General features: G+C 56.3%; 4 pseudogenes; all 4 read right to left on the reverse strand.

The window, feature by feature from the left end:
- Positions 1-1165: 1165 nt before the first annotated feature.
- LOC135988843 (inositol 1,4,5-trisphosphate receptor-interacting protein-like 1) lies at positions 1166-2407 on the reverse strand (annotated as a pseudogene).
- Positions 2408-4922: 2515 nt separating this feature from the next.
- On the reverse strand, positions 4923-6164 carry LOC135988844 (inositol 1,4,5-trisphosphate receptor-interacting protein-like 1; annotated as a pseudogene).
- A 2515-nt stretch (positions 6165-8679) lies between these two features.
- Positions 8680-9921, reverse strand: LOC135988845 (inositol 1,4,5-trisphosphate receptor-interacting protein-like 1; annotated as a pseudogene).
- A 2515-nt stretch (positions 9922-12436) lies between these two features.
- LOC135988842 (inositol 1,4,5-trisphosphate receptor-interacting protein-like 1) lies at positions 12437-13678 on the reverse strand (annotated as a pseudogene).
- Between the last annotated feature and the right edge of the window lie 1784 nt (positions 13679-15462).

Consider the following 15462-nt stretch of genomic DNA (forward strand, 5'->3'; position numbering starts at 1 on the left):
GTGCCGTGTTTGTGTGTTAAACAAGTGATTGGTTGATATCTTTGCACAGGGTGAAGCTCCCAGAGGGTTTGGAGTCTCTCGAAGAGGGTGGGCTTTCGCTGACCAGGTGGTAAAGCAGTCTCTACTGCAACCCTCCTTGCAACGACCTGTTCAGCTGCATCATATTCCATTCTCTGACGTCTTCTTTTGCTGTGGCGAACAGGTGCAGGCTGATACTGCCCCAGGGGACACAGCTCTGCACCCTGGAAAGCTGTGGGCCCCTGTGGTCCAAGGCAGCTGGACTCCAGCTGCCACTACATGGCAAGGGATTGTGTATCCAGCTCCAGGCACAAAGAAGGGAATGCTGTTCAGGGGAAGCTGCTTTCCCACCTGAGCCTGTCACACCACAGAGCAACAAGCGATGTGCAGAGTTGTGGAGAGAGGTGAGTAGTTATTCTCCTTGCCCCAACGGAGGAGGACAGACAGGTGAGGGAGCTTTGGTTACGAAGTCAATGAAAGCAGAGCCCACCGCATCAGCTCTTCTACAAAATGCTCCGCAACTCTGGGGCTGCTAGGTTGTCAGCACCCTATGCCCACGTTCATCTACAAACTGTTGAAAGGACACTCGCTGGCAACAGAACATTTATGGAAACTTTTACACAATGTAAAGTCCCAGAGGGAAGGGCATCTCCTGAAGAGGCCTGCCGATCAGTGTCCAGGTGGCAATGCCACCTCTGTCTCAAGCCTCCTTGCAACGGCCTCGTCAGCTGCATGGGGTCGCACTCCCCAGCGTGTGCTTTTGCTCTGGAGAACACGTGCAGGAGCAATTCCCACTGGCAACAGAGCAGCGTCTTGTCCATGTCCAGCGTGCTCCGTTCTTCAGCAGCAGCTCCCCGGAGAGTGTCTGGGCTGGTCACATCCCGTACCACAGCCGCAGCGAACACACGGAGGCACATCAGTAGTGCTTCTCACTTGGGAGTGTCTAGGCCCCGGTGGAACCTGAAACACAACAGTGCGACAGGAAAGAATGGTCAAAGTCATGAGCTGCAGCCACTGCAGTCATCAGCTGCTGCTTTGCTGAGGAGACTGCCTGGGGGATGACGTTGCTGCTCTCGTTTTCCCTTTCCTTTCTGTCTCCCGCAGCAGCCTCTTCAGCCACCTCACTGGTGTTGACACTGACCTCTGCTTACTCCATGGTCACGAATGTGTCTGAGTTGTCTTGCTCCACCGCCAAGATCAGCTCAATGGAGAGGGATGCCTCACAGGCGTTGGTCACCTTGAGCTTGCAGAAGCGTGGCGATGGCAGCACCGTGAGCTTGCATGCGGCTGACTGAAGCACGGCTACGCTGGCTGCTGTCATCAGCTCCTGGAGCCACAAGGCGGTTTTCTGCACGTCGAGATATGGGCCGGTGCAGGGGGTCTGTAGGAGGCTGGCTTCCTGACGGCCCATCAGCTCGTCCTCAGGGTGGTGGATGAAGCAGCGCATGTCTCCCAGCTTCCGCTCCCTTACGCACATGCACTGCAGTTCCACACGCAGGCGGGAGTTCCTCAGCGGCATCTCCCCTTCGGTGCCCAGCTCGAGATGGAAGGAGTGCCCAGGGGGTGGCTTCAGGGGCACAAGCAGGCGATAGACAAGGTCTTCTCCATGAGCATTCTGGCCTTCTAGGAAGCCGCCCAGCCCAACAGTGGGCTGCACGCGTGGCATGAAGTCATTGCCAGAGTGGACTCGGCAGACACAGAGAAGCTCATTCACCAGGTCTTCCACCATTGTGCACATTTGTTCCCTGTTTGGCAGCGGCCACGAGGTATACTCCTCCAGAAACCTGTCCACAGAGAAGGGGTCTTCCCCCTCTTCCTCTTCCTCTTCCTCCTCCTCCTCCAGGCTTCCACAGCTGCCATGCCTGCTGCTGCTTCCCGGCTCACGGCTCCTTTTCTTCAGCCACCAGCAGAGCCCAAAGAGCAGGAGCAGGCCGCCAGCAACAGCCCAGATCTGCCAGTGCTGCAAGGCAGCGAGGAGCAGGGATGCCCAGGCAGAGACGCTCTGCTCCCGCTCCCTCTGCTCTTCCTCTTGCCACAGCCGAGTCATCTCCCGTTGCAGCATCTCCTCGCGCTGCTGCATGCGCTCGCGCGTCTCCTCATCCAGCTCATCGCTGACTACCTTCACGTTGTAGATGAAGTTTTGCAAAAGCCAAAATAATAGTTTCGCGTAAGCCATGGTCTGCAGGAGGAAGGAGAGAATGGGCTCAGTGGGGCTGGGCGGGAGGGAGGGGGCTGGCGGCGGGGGGAGCGGGGCCGGGTGCCGTGGGGAGCGGTGGGCAGGTAGGAGCGGCGCCGAGGCAGCAGGCATTCAGCAAGGGCTGCCCCAGCTCCAGCGGCGGCGCCTCCGTGCCCTGCCCAAGGTGCCCCGGCGAGCGGCCGGGCCCTCCATGCAGGGTGAGAACCCATCCCTGGGGGCCACGTTTCTGCCCCGGCCCCCGTCCAGCCCGGCCTCCCCCAACGTGCGCACTCACCGCAGGCCCAGGCCGAACTGGGGCAGCGCTGCTGCTGGCGCCCCTGAAAACCGCCCCGTGGGGACTCGTCCCCTCTGATGTCACAGGCGCCAGAGCGCGTCACAGCCACGCCTGCCGGCCATCCCCGCCCTTCGGCCCCACGCACAGCTGCGCCTGTATCCTGGTGAAGGCTGGGCCAGCGTTAATGTTCTTCACAGCACCTTGTGTGGTCCTTTATGTTGGGTTCTTATCCTCTGCCTGCCAATGACGATCTCATAATCATAGAAAATCCTGGGTTGGAAGGGGCCCACGAGGACCATCTAGGCCAAGCCCTGACTCTGCACCAGGCCGGCTTCAAGTGAAATCACAAATTCACAGAATCATTTAAGTTGGAAAAGACCCTTGAGATCGTTGTCTCCAACCACAAATCTCACACTGCCGACTCCACCAATAAACTGTGCCTCTTAGTGCAACGTTGACACGTTTTTTTACATAACTCCACTCATGGTGCCTCAACCACTTCCCTGGGTAGCTTGTTCCAATGGTTGAGAACCCTTTCAATGGAGAAAGTTTTCCTAATATGCAATCTAAACCTGCCCTGGTGCAACATAAGGTCATTTCCTCTTGTCCTGTCTTTTGTAACCTGGGAAAAGAGACCAGCGCCCATCTGTCCACAACGTCCTTTCAGGTAGATGTAGATAACGATACGGTCTCAGCTCAGCCTCCCGTTCTCCAGCTTTAACAACCCCAGTTCCTTCAGAAGACTTGTGCTCCGGACTCTTCACCAGCTTTTCTGCTCTTCTTTGGACACACTCTGGCACCTCAATGTCTTTCTTGTAGTGAGGGGCCCAAAACTGAACACAATGTTGGAGGTGCAGCCTCACTGATGCCAACCCAAGCCCCAGAGAGGCAGAACAGTTCTCAAAAAGATGGGTCTGATCAGCAGACCGGGGGAGTAGTGAATGAACTCTTTAGTTTGCTTTGCTTAAGCGTGTAGCTCTTGCTTTACCTACTGAGCTGTCTTAAATCTACCCACAAGTTTTCCCACTTTAGCTTTCAGATTCTCTCCACCATGCCACTGGGGGAAAGTGACTGAGCAGCTCTGTGATGTCTAGCTGCCTACTGGGATTAAGCCATGAAAGCTGAGAATCATGGAAGCCCAGAGAATCACTGAAACCAGAGCCCTATGCATAAGCTCTTCTGCAAAATGCTCAACAACTTGGTGGCAGCTGAGCTGTCAGCACCTTGTAACTGCGTTCTCCATCAAACTGATACACCGACACTCGGAGGTGCCGTGTTTGTGTGTTAAACAAGTGATTGGTTGATATCTTTGCACAGGGTGAAGCTCCCAGAGGGTTTGGAGTCTCTCGAAGAGGGTGGGCTTTCGCTGACCAGGTGGTAAAGCAGTCTCTACTGCAACCCTCCTTGCAACGACCTGTTCAGCTGCATCATATTCCATTCTCTGACGTCTTCTTTTGCTGTGGCGAACACGTGCAGGCTGATACTGCCCCAGGGGACACAGCTCTGCACCCTGGAAAGCTGTGGGCCCCTGTGGTCCAAGGCAGCTGGACTCCAGCTGCCACTACATGGCAAGGGATTGTGTATCCAGCTCCAGGCACAAAGAAGGGAGTGCTGTTCAGGGGAAGCTGCTTTCCCACCTGAGCCTGTCACACCACAGAGCAACAAGCGATGTGCAGAGTTGTGGAGAGAGGTGAGTAGTTATTCTCCTTGCCCCAACGGAGGAGGACAGACAGGTGAGGGAGCTTTGGTTACGAAGTCAATGAAAGCAGAGCCCACCGCATCAGCTCTTCTACAAAATGCTCCGCAACTCTGGGGCTGCTAGGTTGTCAGCACCCTATGCCCACGTTCATCTACAAACTGTTGAAAGGACACTCGCTGGCAACAGAACATTTATGGAAACTTTTACACAATGTAAAGTCCCAGAGGGAAGGGCATCTCCTGAAGAGGCCTGCCGATCAGTGTCCAGGTGGCAATGCCACCTCTGTCTCAAGCCTCCTTGCAACGGCCTCGTCAGCTGCATGGGGTCGCACTCCCCAGCGTGTGCTTTTGCTCTGGAGAACACGTGCAGGAGCAATTCCCACTGGCAACAGAGCAGCGTCTTGTCCATGTCCAGCGTGCTCCGTTCTTCAGCAGCAGCTCCCCGGAGAGTGTCTGGGCTGGTCACATCCCGTACCACAGCCGCAGCGAACACACGGAGGCACATCAGTAGTGCTTCTCACTTGGGAGTGTCTAGGCCCCGGTGGAACCTGAAACACAACAGTGCGACAGGAAAGAATGGTCAAAGTCATGAGCTGCAGCCACTGCAGTCATCAGCTGCTGCTTTGCTGAGGAGACTGCCTGGGGGATGACGTTGCTGCTCTCGTTTTCCCTTTCCTTTCTGTCTCCCGCAGCAGCCTCTTCAGCCACCTCACTGGTGTTGACACTGACCTCTGCTTACTCCATGGTCACGAATGTGTCTGAGTTGTCTTGCTCCACCGCCAAGATCAGCTCAATGGAGAGGGATGCCTCACAGGCGTTGGTCACCTTGAGCTTGCAGAAGCGTGGCGATGGCAGCACCGTGAGCTTGCATGCGGCTGACTGAAGCACGGCTACGCTGGCTGCTGTCATCAGCTCCTGGAGCCACAAGGCGGTTTTCTGCACGTCGAGATATGGGCCGGTGCAGAGGGTCTGTAGGAGGCTGGCTTCCTGACGGCCCATCAGCTCGTCCTCAGGGTGGTGGATGAAGCAGCGCATGTCTCCCAGCTTCCGCTCCCTTACGCACATGCACTGCAGTTCCACACGCAGGCGGGAGTTCCTCAGCGGCATCTCCCCTTCGGTGCCCAGCTCGAGATGGAAGGAGTGCCCAGGGGGTGGCTTCAGGGGCACAAGCAGGCGATAGACAAGGTCTTCTCCATGAGCATTCTGGCCTTCTAGGAAGCCGCCCAGCCCAACAGTGGGCTGCACGCGTGGCATGAAGTCATTGCCAGAGTGGACTCGGCAGACACAGAGAAGCTCATTCACCAGGTCTTCCACCATTGTGCACATTTGTTCCCTGTTTGGCAGCGGCCACGAGGTATACTCCTCCAGAAACCTGTCCACAGAGAAGGGGTCTTCCCCCTCTTCCTCTTCCTCTTCCTCCTCCTCCTCCAGGCTTCCACAGCTGCCATGCCTGCTGCTGCTTCCCGGCTCACGGCTCCTTTTCTTCAGCCACCAGCAGAGCCCAAAGAGCAGGAGCAGGCCGCCAGCAACAGCCCAGATCTGCCAGTGCTGCAAGGCAGCGAGGAGCAGGGATGCCCAGGCAGAGACGCTCTGCTCCCGCTCCCTCTGCTCTTCCTCTTGCCACAGCCGAGTCATCTCCCGTTGCAGCATCTCCTCGCGCTGCTGCATGCGCTCGCGCGTCTCCTCATCCAGCTCATCGCTGACTACCTTCACGTTGTAGATGAAGTTTTGCAAAAGCCAAAATAATAGTTTCGCGTAAGCCATGGTCTGCAGGAGGAAGGAGAGAATGGGCTCAGTGGGGCTGGGCGGGAGGGAGGGGGCTGGCGGCGGGGGGAGCGGGGCCGGGTGCCGTGGGGAGCGGTGGGCAGGTAGGAGCGGCGCCGAGGCAGCAGGCATTCAGCAAGGGCTGCCCCAGCTCCAGCGGCGGCGCCTCCGTGCCCTGCCCAAGGTGCCCCGGCGAGCGGCCGGGCCCTCCATGCAGGGTGAGAACCCATCCCTGGGGGCCACGTTTCTGCCCCGGCCCCCGTCCAGCCCGGCCTCCCCCAACGTGCGCACTCACCGCAGGCCCAGGCCGAACTGGGGCAGCGCTGCTGCTGGCGCCCCTGAAAACCGCCCCGTGGGGACTCGTCCCCTCTGATGTCACAGGCGCCAGAGCGCGTCACAGCCACGCCTGCCGGCCATCCCCGCCCTTCGGCCCCACGCACAGCTGCGCCTGTATCCTGGTGAAGGCTGGGCCAGCGTTAATGTTCTTCACAGCACCTTGTGTGGTCCTTTATGTTGGGTTCTTATCCTCTGCCTGCCAATGACGATCTCATAATCATAGAAAATCCTGGGTTGGAAGGGGCCCACGAGGACCATCTAGGCCAAGCCCTGACTCTGCACCAGGCCGGCTTCAAGTGAAATCACAAATTCACAGAATCATTTAAGTTGGAAAAGACCCTTGAGATCGTTGTCTCCAACCACAAATCTCACACTGCCGACTCCACCAATAAACTGTGCCTCTTAGTGCAACGTTGACACGTTTTTTTACATAACTCCACTCATGGTGCCTCAACCACTTCCCTGGGTAGCTTGTTCCAATGGTTGAGAACCCTTTCAATGGAGAAAGTTTTCCTAATATGCAATCTAAACCTGCCCTGGTGCAACATAAGGTCATTTCCTCTTGTCCTGTCTTTTGTAACCTGGGAAAAGAGACCAGCGCCCATCTGTCCACAACGTCCTTTCAGGTAGATGTAGATAACGATACGGTCTCAGCTCAGCCTCCCGTTCTCCAGCTTTAACAACCCCAGTTCCTTCAGAAGACTTGTGCTCCGGACTCTTCACCAGCTTTTCTGCTCTTCTTTGGACACACTCTGGCACCTCAATGTCTTTCTTGTAGTGAGGGGCCCAAAACTGAACACAATGTTGGAGGTGCAGCCTCACTGATGCCAACCCAAGCCCCAGAGAGGCAGAACAGTTCTCAAAAAGATGGGTCTGATCAGCAGACCGGGGGAGTAGTGAATGAACTCTTTAGTTTGCTTTGCTTAAGCGTGTAGCTCTTGCTTTACCTACTGAGCTGTCTTAAATCTACCCACAAGTTTTCCCACTTTAGCTTTCAGATTCTCTCCACCATGCCACTGGGGGAAAGTGACTGAGCAGCTCTGTGATGTCTAGCTGCCTACTGGGATTAAGCCATGAAAGCTGAGAATCATGGAAGCCCAGAGAATCACTGAAACCAGAGCCCTATGCATAAGCTCTTCTGCAAAATGCTCAACAACTTGGTGGCAGCTGAGCTGTCAGCACCTTGTAACTGCGTTCTCCATCAAACTGATACACCGACACTCGGAGGTGCCGTGTTTGTGTGTTAAACAAGTGATTGGTTGATATCTTTGCACAGGGTGAAGCTCCCAGAGGGTTTGGAGTCTCTTGAAGAGGGTGGGCTTTCGCTGACCAGGTGGTAAAGCAGTCTCTACTGCAACCCTCCTTGCAACGACCTGTTCAGCTGCATCATATTCCATTCTCTGACGTCTTCTTTTGCTGTGGCGAACACGTGCAGGCTGATACTGCCCCAGGGGACACAGCTCTGCACCCTGGAAAGCTGTGGGCCCCTGTGGTCCAAGGCAGCTGGACTCCAGCTGCCACTACATGGCAAGGGATTGTGTATCCAGCTCCAGGCACAAAGAAGGGAGTGCTGTTCAGGGGAAGCTGCTTTCCCACCTGAGCCTGTCACACCACAGAGCAACAAGCGATGTGCAGAGTTGTGGAGAGAGGTGAGTAGTTATTCTCCTTGCCCCAACGGAGGAGGACAGACAGGTGAGGGAGCTTTGGTTACGAAGTCAATGAAAGCAGAGCCCACCGCATCAGCTCTTCTACAAAATGCTCCGCAACTCTGGGGCTGCTAGGTTGTCAGCACCCTATGCCCACGTTCATCTACAAACTGTTGAAAGGACACTCGCTGGCAACAGAACATTTATGGAAACTTTTACACAATGTAAAGTCCCAGAGGGAAGGGCATCTCCTGAAGAGGCCTGCCGGTCAGTGTCCAGGTGGCAATGCCATCTCTGTCTCAAGCCTCCTTGCAACGGCCTCGTCAGCTGCATGGGGTCGCACTCCCCAGCGTGTGCTTTTGCTCTGGAGAACACGTGCAGGAGCAATTCCCACTGGCAACAGAGCAGCGTCTTGTCCATGTCCAGCGTGCTCCGTTCTTCAGCAGCAGCTCCCCGGAGAGTGTCTGGGCTGGTCACATCCCGTACCACAGCCACAGCGAACACACGGAGGCACATCAGTAGTGCTTCTCACTTGGGAGTGTCTAGGCCCCGGTGGAACCTGAAACACAACAGTGCGACAGGAAAGAATGGTCAAAGTCATGAGCTGCAGCCACTGCAGTCATCAGCTGCTGCTTTGCTGAGGAGACTGCCTGGGGGATGACGTTGCTGCTCTCGTTTTCCCTTTCCTTTCTGTCTCCCGCAGCAGCCTCTTCAGCCACCTCACTGGTGTTGACACTGACCTCTGCTTACTCCATGGTCACGAATGTGTCTGAGTTGTCTTGCTCCACCGCCAAGATCAGCTCAATGGAGAGGGATGCCTCACAGGCGTTGGTCACCTTGAGCTTGCAGAAGCGTGGCGATGGCAGCACCGTGAGCTTGCATGCGGCTGACTGAAGCACGGCTACGCTGGCTGCTGTCATCAGCTCCTGGAGCCACAAGGCGGTTTTCTGCACGTCGAGATATGGGCCGGTGCAGAGGGTCTGTAGGAGGCTGGCTTCCTGACGGCCCATCAGCTCGTCCTCAGGGTGGTGGATGAAGCAGCGCATGTCTCCCAGCTTCCGCTCCCTTACGCACATGCACTGCAGTTCCACACGCAGGCGGGAGTTCCTCAGCGGCATCTCCCCTTCGGTGCCCAGCTCGAGATGGAAGGAGTGCCCAGGGGGTGGCTTCAGGGGCACAAGCAGGCGATAGACAAGGTCTTCTCCATGAGCATTCTGGCCTTCTAGGAAGCCGCCCAGCCCAACAGTGGGCTGCACGCGTGGCATGAAGTCATTGCCAGAGTGGACTCGGCAGACACAGAGAAGCTCATTCACCAGGTCTTCCACCATTGTGCACATTTGTTCCCTGTTTGGCAGCGGCCACGAGGTATACTCCTCCAGAAACCTGTCCACAGAGAAGGGGTCTTCCCCCTCTTCCTCTTCCTCTTCCTCCTCCTCCTCCAGGCTTCCACAGCTGCCATGCCTGCTGCTGCTTCCCGGCTCACGGCTCCTTTTCTTCAGCCACCAGCAGAGCCCAAAGAGCAGGAGCAGGCCGCCAGCAACAGCCCAGATCTGCCAGTGCTGCAAGGCAGCGAGGAGCAGGGATGCCCAGGCAGAGACGCTCTGCTCCCGCTCCCTCTGCTCTTCCTCTTGCCACAGCCGAGTCATCTCCCGTTGCAGCATCTCCTCGCGCTGCTGCATGCGCTCGCGCGTCTCCTCATCCAGCTCATCGCTGACTACCTTCACGTTGTAGATGAAGTTTTGCAAAAGCCAAAATAATAGTTTCGCGTAAGCCATGGTCTGCAGGAGGAAGGAGAGAATGGGCTCAGTGGGGCTGGGCGGGAGGGAGGGGGCTGGCGGCGGGGGGAGCGGGGCCGGGTGCCGTGGGGAGCGGTGGGCAGGTAGGAGCGGCGCCGAGGCAGCAGGCATTCAGCAAGGGCTGCCCCAGCTCCAGCGGCGGCGCCTCCGTGCCCTGCCCAAGGTGCCCCGGCGAGCGGCCGGGCCCTCCATGCAGGGTGAGAACCCATCCCTGGGGGCCACGTTTCTGCCCCGGCCCCCGTCCAGCCCGGCCTCCCCCAACGTGCGCACTCACCGCAGGCCCAGGCCGAACTGGGGCAGCGCTGCTGCTGGCGCCCCTGAAAACCGCCCCGTGGGGACTCGTCCCCTCTGATGTCACAGGCGCCAGAGCGCGTCACAGCCACGCCTGCCGGCCATCCCCGCCCTTCGGCCCCACGCACAGCTGCGCCTGTATCCTGGTGAAGGCTGGGCCAGCGTTAATGTTCTTCACAGCACCTTGTGTGGTCCTTTATGTTGGGTTCTTATCCTCTGCCTGCCAATGACGATCTCATAATCATAGAAAATCCTGGGTTGGAAGGGGCCCACGAGGACCATCTAGGCCAAGCCCTGACTCTGCACCAGGCCGGCTTCAAGTGAAATCACAAATTCACAGAATCATTTAAGTTGGAAAAGACCCTTGAGATCGTTGTCTCCAACCACAAATCTCACACTGCCGACTCCACCAATAAACTGTGCCTCTTAGTGCAACGTTGACACGTTTTTTTACATAACTCCACTCATGGTGCCTCAACCACTTCCCTGGGTAGCTTGTTCCAATGGTTGAGAACCCTTTCAATGGAGAAAGTTTTCCTAATATGCAATCTAAACCTGCCCTGGTGCAACATAAGGTCATTTCCTCTTGTCCTGTCTTTTGTAACCTGGGAAAAGAGACCAGCGCCCATCTGTCCACAACGTCCTTTCAGGTAGATGTAGATAACGATACGGTCTCAGCTCAGCCTCCCGTTCTCCAGCTTTAACAACCCCAGTTCCTTCAGAAGACTTGTGCTCCGGACTCTTCACCAGCTTTTCTGCTCTTCTTTGGACACACTCTGGCACCTCAATGTCTTTCTTGTAGTGAGGGGCCCAAAACTGAACACAATGTTGGAGGTGCAGCCTCACTGATGCCAACCCAAGCCCCAGAGAGGCAGAACAGTTCTCAAAAAGATGGGTCTGATCAGCAGACCGGGGGAGTAGTGAATGAACTCTTTAGTTTGCTTTGCTTAAGCGTGTAGCTCTTGCTTTACCTACTGAGCTGTCTTAAATCTACCCACAAGTTTTCCCACTTTAGCTTTCAGATTCTCTCCACCATGCCACTGGGGGAAAGTGACTGAGCAGCTCTGTGATGTCTAGCTGCCTACTGGGATTAAGCCATGAAAGCTGAGAATCATGGAAGCCCAGAGAATCACTGAAACCAGAGCCCTATGCATAAGCTCTTCTGCAAAATGCTCAACAACTTGGTGGCAGCTGAGCTGTCAGCACCTTATAACCGTGTTCTCCATCAAACTGATACACCGACACTCGGAGGTGCCGTGTTTGTGTGTTAAACAAGTGATTGGTTGATATCTTTGCACAGGGTGAAGCTCCCAGAGGGTTTGGAGTCTCTCGAAGAGGGTGGGCTTTCGCTGACCAGGTGGTAAAGCAGTCTCTACTGCAACCCTCCTTGCAACGACCTGTTCAGCTGCATCATATTCCATTCTCTGACGTCTTCTTTTGCTGTGGCGAACAGGTGCAGGCTGATACTGCCCCAGGGGACACAGCTCTGCACCCTGGAAAGCTGTGGGCCCCTGTGGTCCAAGGCAGCTGGACTCCAGCTGCCACTACATGGCAAGGGATTGTGTATCCAGCTCCAGGCACAAAGAAGGGAGTGCTGTTCAGGGGAAGCTGCTTTCCCACCTGAGCCTGTCACACCACAGAGCAACAAGCGATGTGCAGAGTTGTGGAGAGAGGTGAGTAGTTATTCTCCTTGCCCCAACGGAGGAGGACAGACAGGTGAGGGAGCTTTGGTTACGAAGTCAATGAAAGCAGAGCCCACCGCATCAGCTCTTCTACAAAATGCTCCGCAACTCTGGGGCTGCTAGGTTGTCAGCACCCTATGCCCACGTTCATCTACAAACTGTTGAAAGGACACTCGCTGGCAACAGAACATTTATGGAAACTTTTACACAATGTAAAGTCCCAGAGGGAAGGGCATCTCCTGAAGAGGCCTGCCGATCAGTGTCCAGGTGGCAATGCCACCTCTGTCTCAAGCCTCCTTGCAACGGCCTCGTCAGCTGCATGGGGTCGCACTCCCCAGCGTGTGCTTTTGCTCTGGAGAACACGTGCAGGAGCAATTCCCACTGGCAACAGAGCAGCGTCTTGTCCATGTCCAGCGTGCTCCGTTCTTCAGCAGCAGCTCCCCGGAGAGTGTCTGGGCTGGTCACATCCTGTACCACAGCCACAGCGAACACACGGAGGCACATCAGTAGTGCTTCTCACTTGGGAGTGTCTAGGCCCCGGTGGAACCTGAAACACAACAGTGCGACAGGAAAGAATGGTCAAAGTCATGAGCTGCAGCCACTGCAGTCATCAGCTGCTGCTTTGCTGAGGAGACTGCCTGGGGGATGACGTTGCTGCTCTCGTTTTCCCTTTCCTTTCTGTCTCCCGCAGCAGCCTCTTCAGCCACCTCACTGGTGTTGACACTGACCTCTGCTTACTCCATGGTCACGAATGTGTCTGAGTTGTCTTGCTCCACCGCCAAGATCAGCTCAATGGAGAGGGATGCCTCACAGGCGTTGGTCACCTTGAGCTTGCAGAAGCGTGGCGATGGCAGCACCGTGAGCTTGCATGCGGCTGACTGAAGCACGGCTACGCTGGCTGCTGTCATCAGCTCCTGGAGCCACAAGGCGGTTTTCTGCACGTCGAGATATGGGCCGGTGCAGAGGGTCTGTAGGAGGCTGGCTTCCTGACGGCCCATCAGCTCGTCCTCAGGGTGGTGGATGAAGCAGCGCATGTCTCCCAGCTTCCGCTCCCTTACGCACATGCACTGCAGTTCCACACGCAGGCGGGAGTTCCTCAGCGGCATCTCCCCTTCGGTGCCCAGCTCGAGATGGAAGGAGTGCCCAGGGGGTGGCTTCAGGGGCACAAGCAGGCGATAGACAAGGTCTTCTCCATGAGCATTCTGGCCTTCTAGGAAGCCGCCCAGCCCAACAGTGGGCTGCACGCGTGGCATGAAGTCATTGCCAGAGTGGACTCGGCAGACACAGAGAAGCTCATTCACCAGGTCTTCCACCATTGTGCACATTTGTTCCCTGTTTGGCAGCGGCCACGAGGTATACTCCTCCAGAAACCTGTCCACAGAGAAGGGGTCTTCCCCCTCTTCCTCTTCCTCTTCCTCCTCCTCCTCCAGGCTTCCACAGCTGCCATGCCTGCTGCTGCTTCCCGGCTCACGGCTCCTTTTCTTCAGCCACCAGCAGAGCCCAAAGAGCAGGAGCAGGCCGCCAGCAACAGCCCAGATCTGCCAGTGCTGCAAGGCAGCGAGGAGCAGGGATGCCCAGGCAGAGACGCTCTGCTCCTGCTCCCTCTGCTCTTCCTCTTGCCACAGCCGAGTCATCTCCCGTTGCAGCATCTCCTCGCGCTGCTGCATGCGCTCGCGCGTCTCCTCATCCAGCTCATCGCTGACTACCTTCACGTTGTAGATGAAGTTTTGCAAAAGCCAAAATAATAGTTTCGCGTAAGCCATGGTCTGCAGGAGGAAGGAGAGAATGGGCTCAGTGGGGCTGGGCGGGAGGGAGGGGGCTGGCGGCGGGGGGAGCGGGGCCGGGTGCCGTGGGGAGCGGTGGGCAGGTAGGAGCGGCGCCGAGGCAGCAGGCATTCAGCAAGGGCTGCCCCAGCTCCAGCGGCGGCGCCTCCGTGCCCTGCCCAAGGTGCCCCGGCGAGCGGCCGGGCCCTCCATGCAGGGTGAGAACCCATCCCTGGGGGCCACGTTTCTGCCCCGGCCCCCGTCCAGCCCGGCCTCCCCCAACGTGCGCACTCACCGCAGGCCCAGGCCGAACTGGGGCAGCGCTGCTGCTGGCGCCCCTGAAAACCGCCCCGTGGGGACTCGTCCCCTCTGATGTCACAGGCGCCAGAGCGCGTCACAGCCACGCCTGCCGGCCATCCCCGCCCTTCGGCCCCACGCACAGCTGCGCCTGTATCCTGGTGAAGGCTGGGCCAGCGTTAATGTTCTTCACAACACCTTGTGTGGTCCTTTATGTTGGGTTCTTATCCTCTGCCTGCCAATGACGATCTCATAATCATAGAAAATCCTGGGTTGGAAGGGGCCCACGAGGACCATCTAGGCCAAGCCCTGACTCTGCACCAGGCCGGCTTCAAGTGAAATCACAAATTCACAGAATCATTTAAGTTGGAAAAGACCCTTGAGATCGTTGTCTCCAACCACAAATCTCACACTGCCGACTCCACCAATAAACTGTGCCTCTTAGTGCAGCGTTGACACGTTTTTTTACATAACTCCACGCATGGTGCCTCAACCACTTCCCTGGGTAGCTTGTTCCAATGGTTGAGAACCCTTTCAATGGAGAAAGTTTTCCTAATATGCAATCTAAACCTGCCCTGGTGCAACATAAGGTCATTTCCTCTTGTCCTGTCTTTTGTAACCTGGGAAAAGAGACCAGCGCCCATCTGTCCACAACGTCCTTTCAGGTAGATGTAGATAACGATACGGTCTCAGCTCAGCCTCCCGTTCTCCAGCTTTAACAACCCCAGTTCCTTCAGAAGACTTGTGCTCCGGACTCTTCACCAGCTTTTCTGCTCTTCTTTGGACACACTCTGGCACCTCAATGTCTTTCTTGTAGTGAGGGGCCCAAAACTGAACACAATGTTGGAGGTGCAGCCTCACTGATGCCAACCCAAGCCCCAGAGAGGCAGAACAGTTCTCAAAAAGATGGGTCTGATCAGCAGACCGGGGGAGTAGTGAATGAACTCTTTAGTTTGCTTTGCTTAAGCGTGTAGCTCTTGCTTTACCTACTGAGCTGTCTTAAATCTACCCACAAGTTTTCCCACTTTAGCTTTCAGATTCTCTCCACCATGCCACTGGGGGAAAGTGACTGAGCAGCTCTGTGATGTCTAGCTGCCTACTGGGATTAAGCCATGAAAGCTGAGAATCATGGAAGCCCAGAGAATCACTGAAACCAGAGCCCTATGCATAAGCTCTTCTGCAAAATGCTCAACAACTTGGTGGCAGCTGAGCTGTCAGCACCTTATAACCGTGTTCTCCATCAAACTGATACACCGACACTCGGAGGTGCCGTGTTTGTGTGTTAAACAAGTGATTGGTTGATATCTTTGCACAGGGTGAAGCTCCCAGAGGGTTTGGAGTCTCTCGAAGAGGGTGGGCTTTCGCTGACCAGGTGGTAAAGCAGTCTCTACTGCAACCCTCCTTGCAACGACCTGTTCAGCTGCATCATATTCCATTCTCTGACGTCTTCTTTTGCTGTGGCGAACACGTGCAGGCTGATACTGCCCCAGGGGACACAGCTCTGCACCCTGGAAAGCTGTGGGCCCCTGTGGTCCAAGGCAGCTGGACTCCAGCTGCCACTACATGGCAAGGGATTGTGTATCCAGCTCCAGGCACAAAGAAGGGAGTGCTGTTCAGGGGAAGCTGCTTTCCCACCTGAGCCTGTCACACCACAGAGCAACAAGCGATGTGCAGAGTTGTGGAGAGAGGTGAGTAGTTAT

The sequence above is a fragment of the Caloenas nicobarica genome, chromosome 5, assembly GCF_036013445.1.
Source record: "Caloenas nicobarica isolate bCalNic1 chromosome 5, bCalNic1.hap1, whole genome shotgun sequence".
Taxonomy (NCBI): Eukaryota; Metazoa; Chordata; class Aves; order Columbiformes; family Columbidae; genus Caloenas; species Caloenas nicobarica.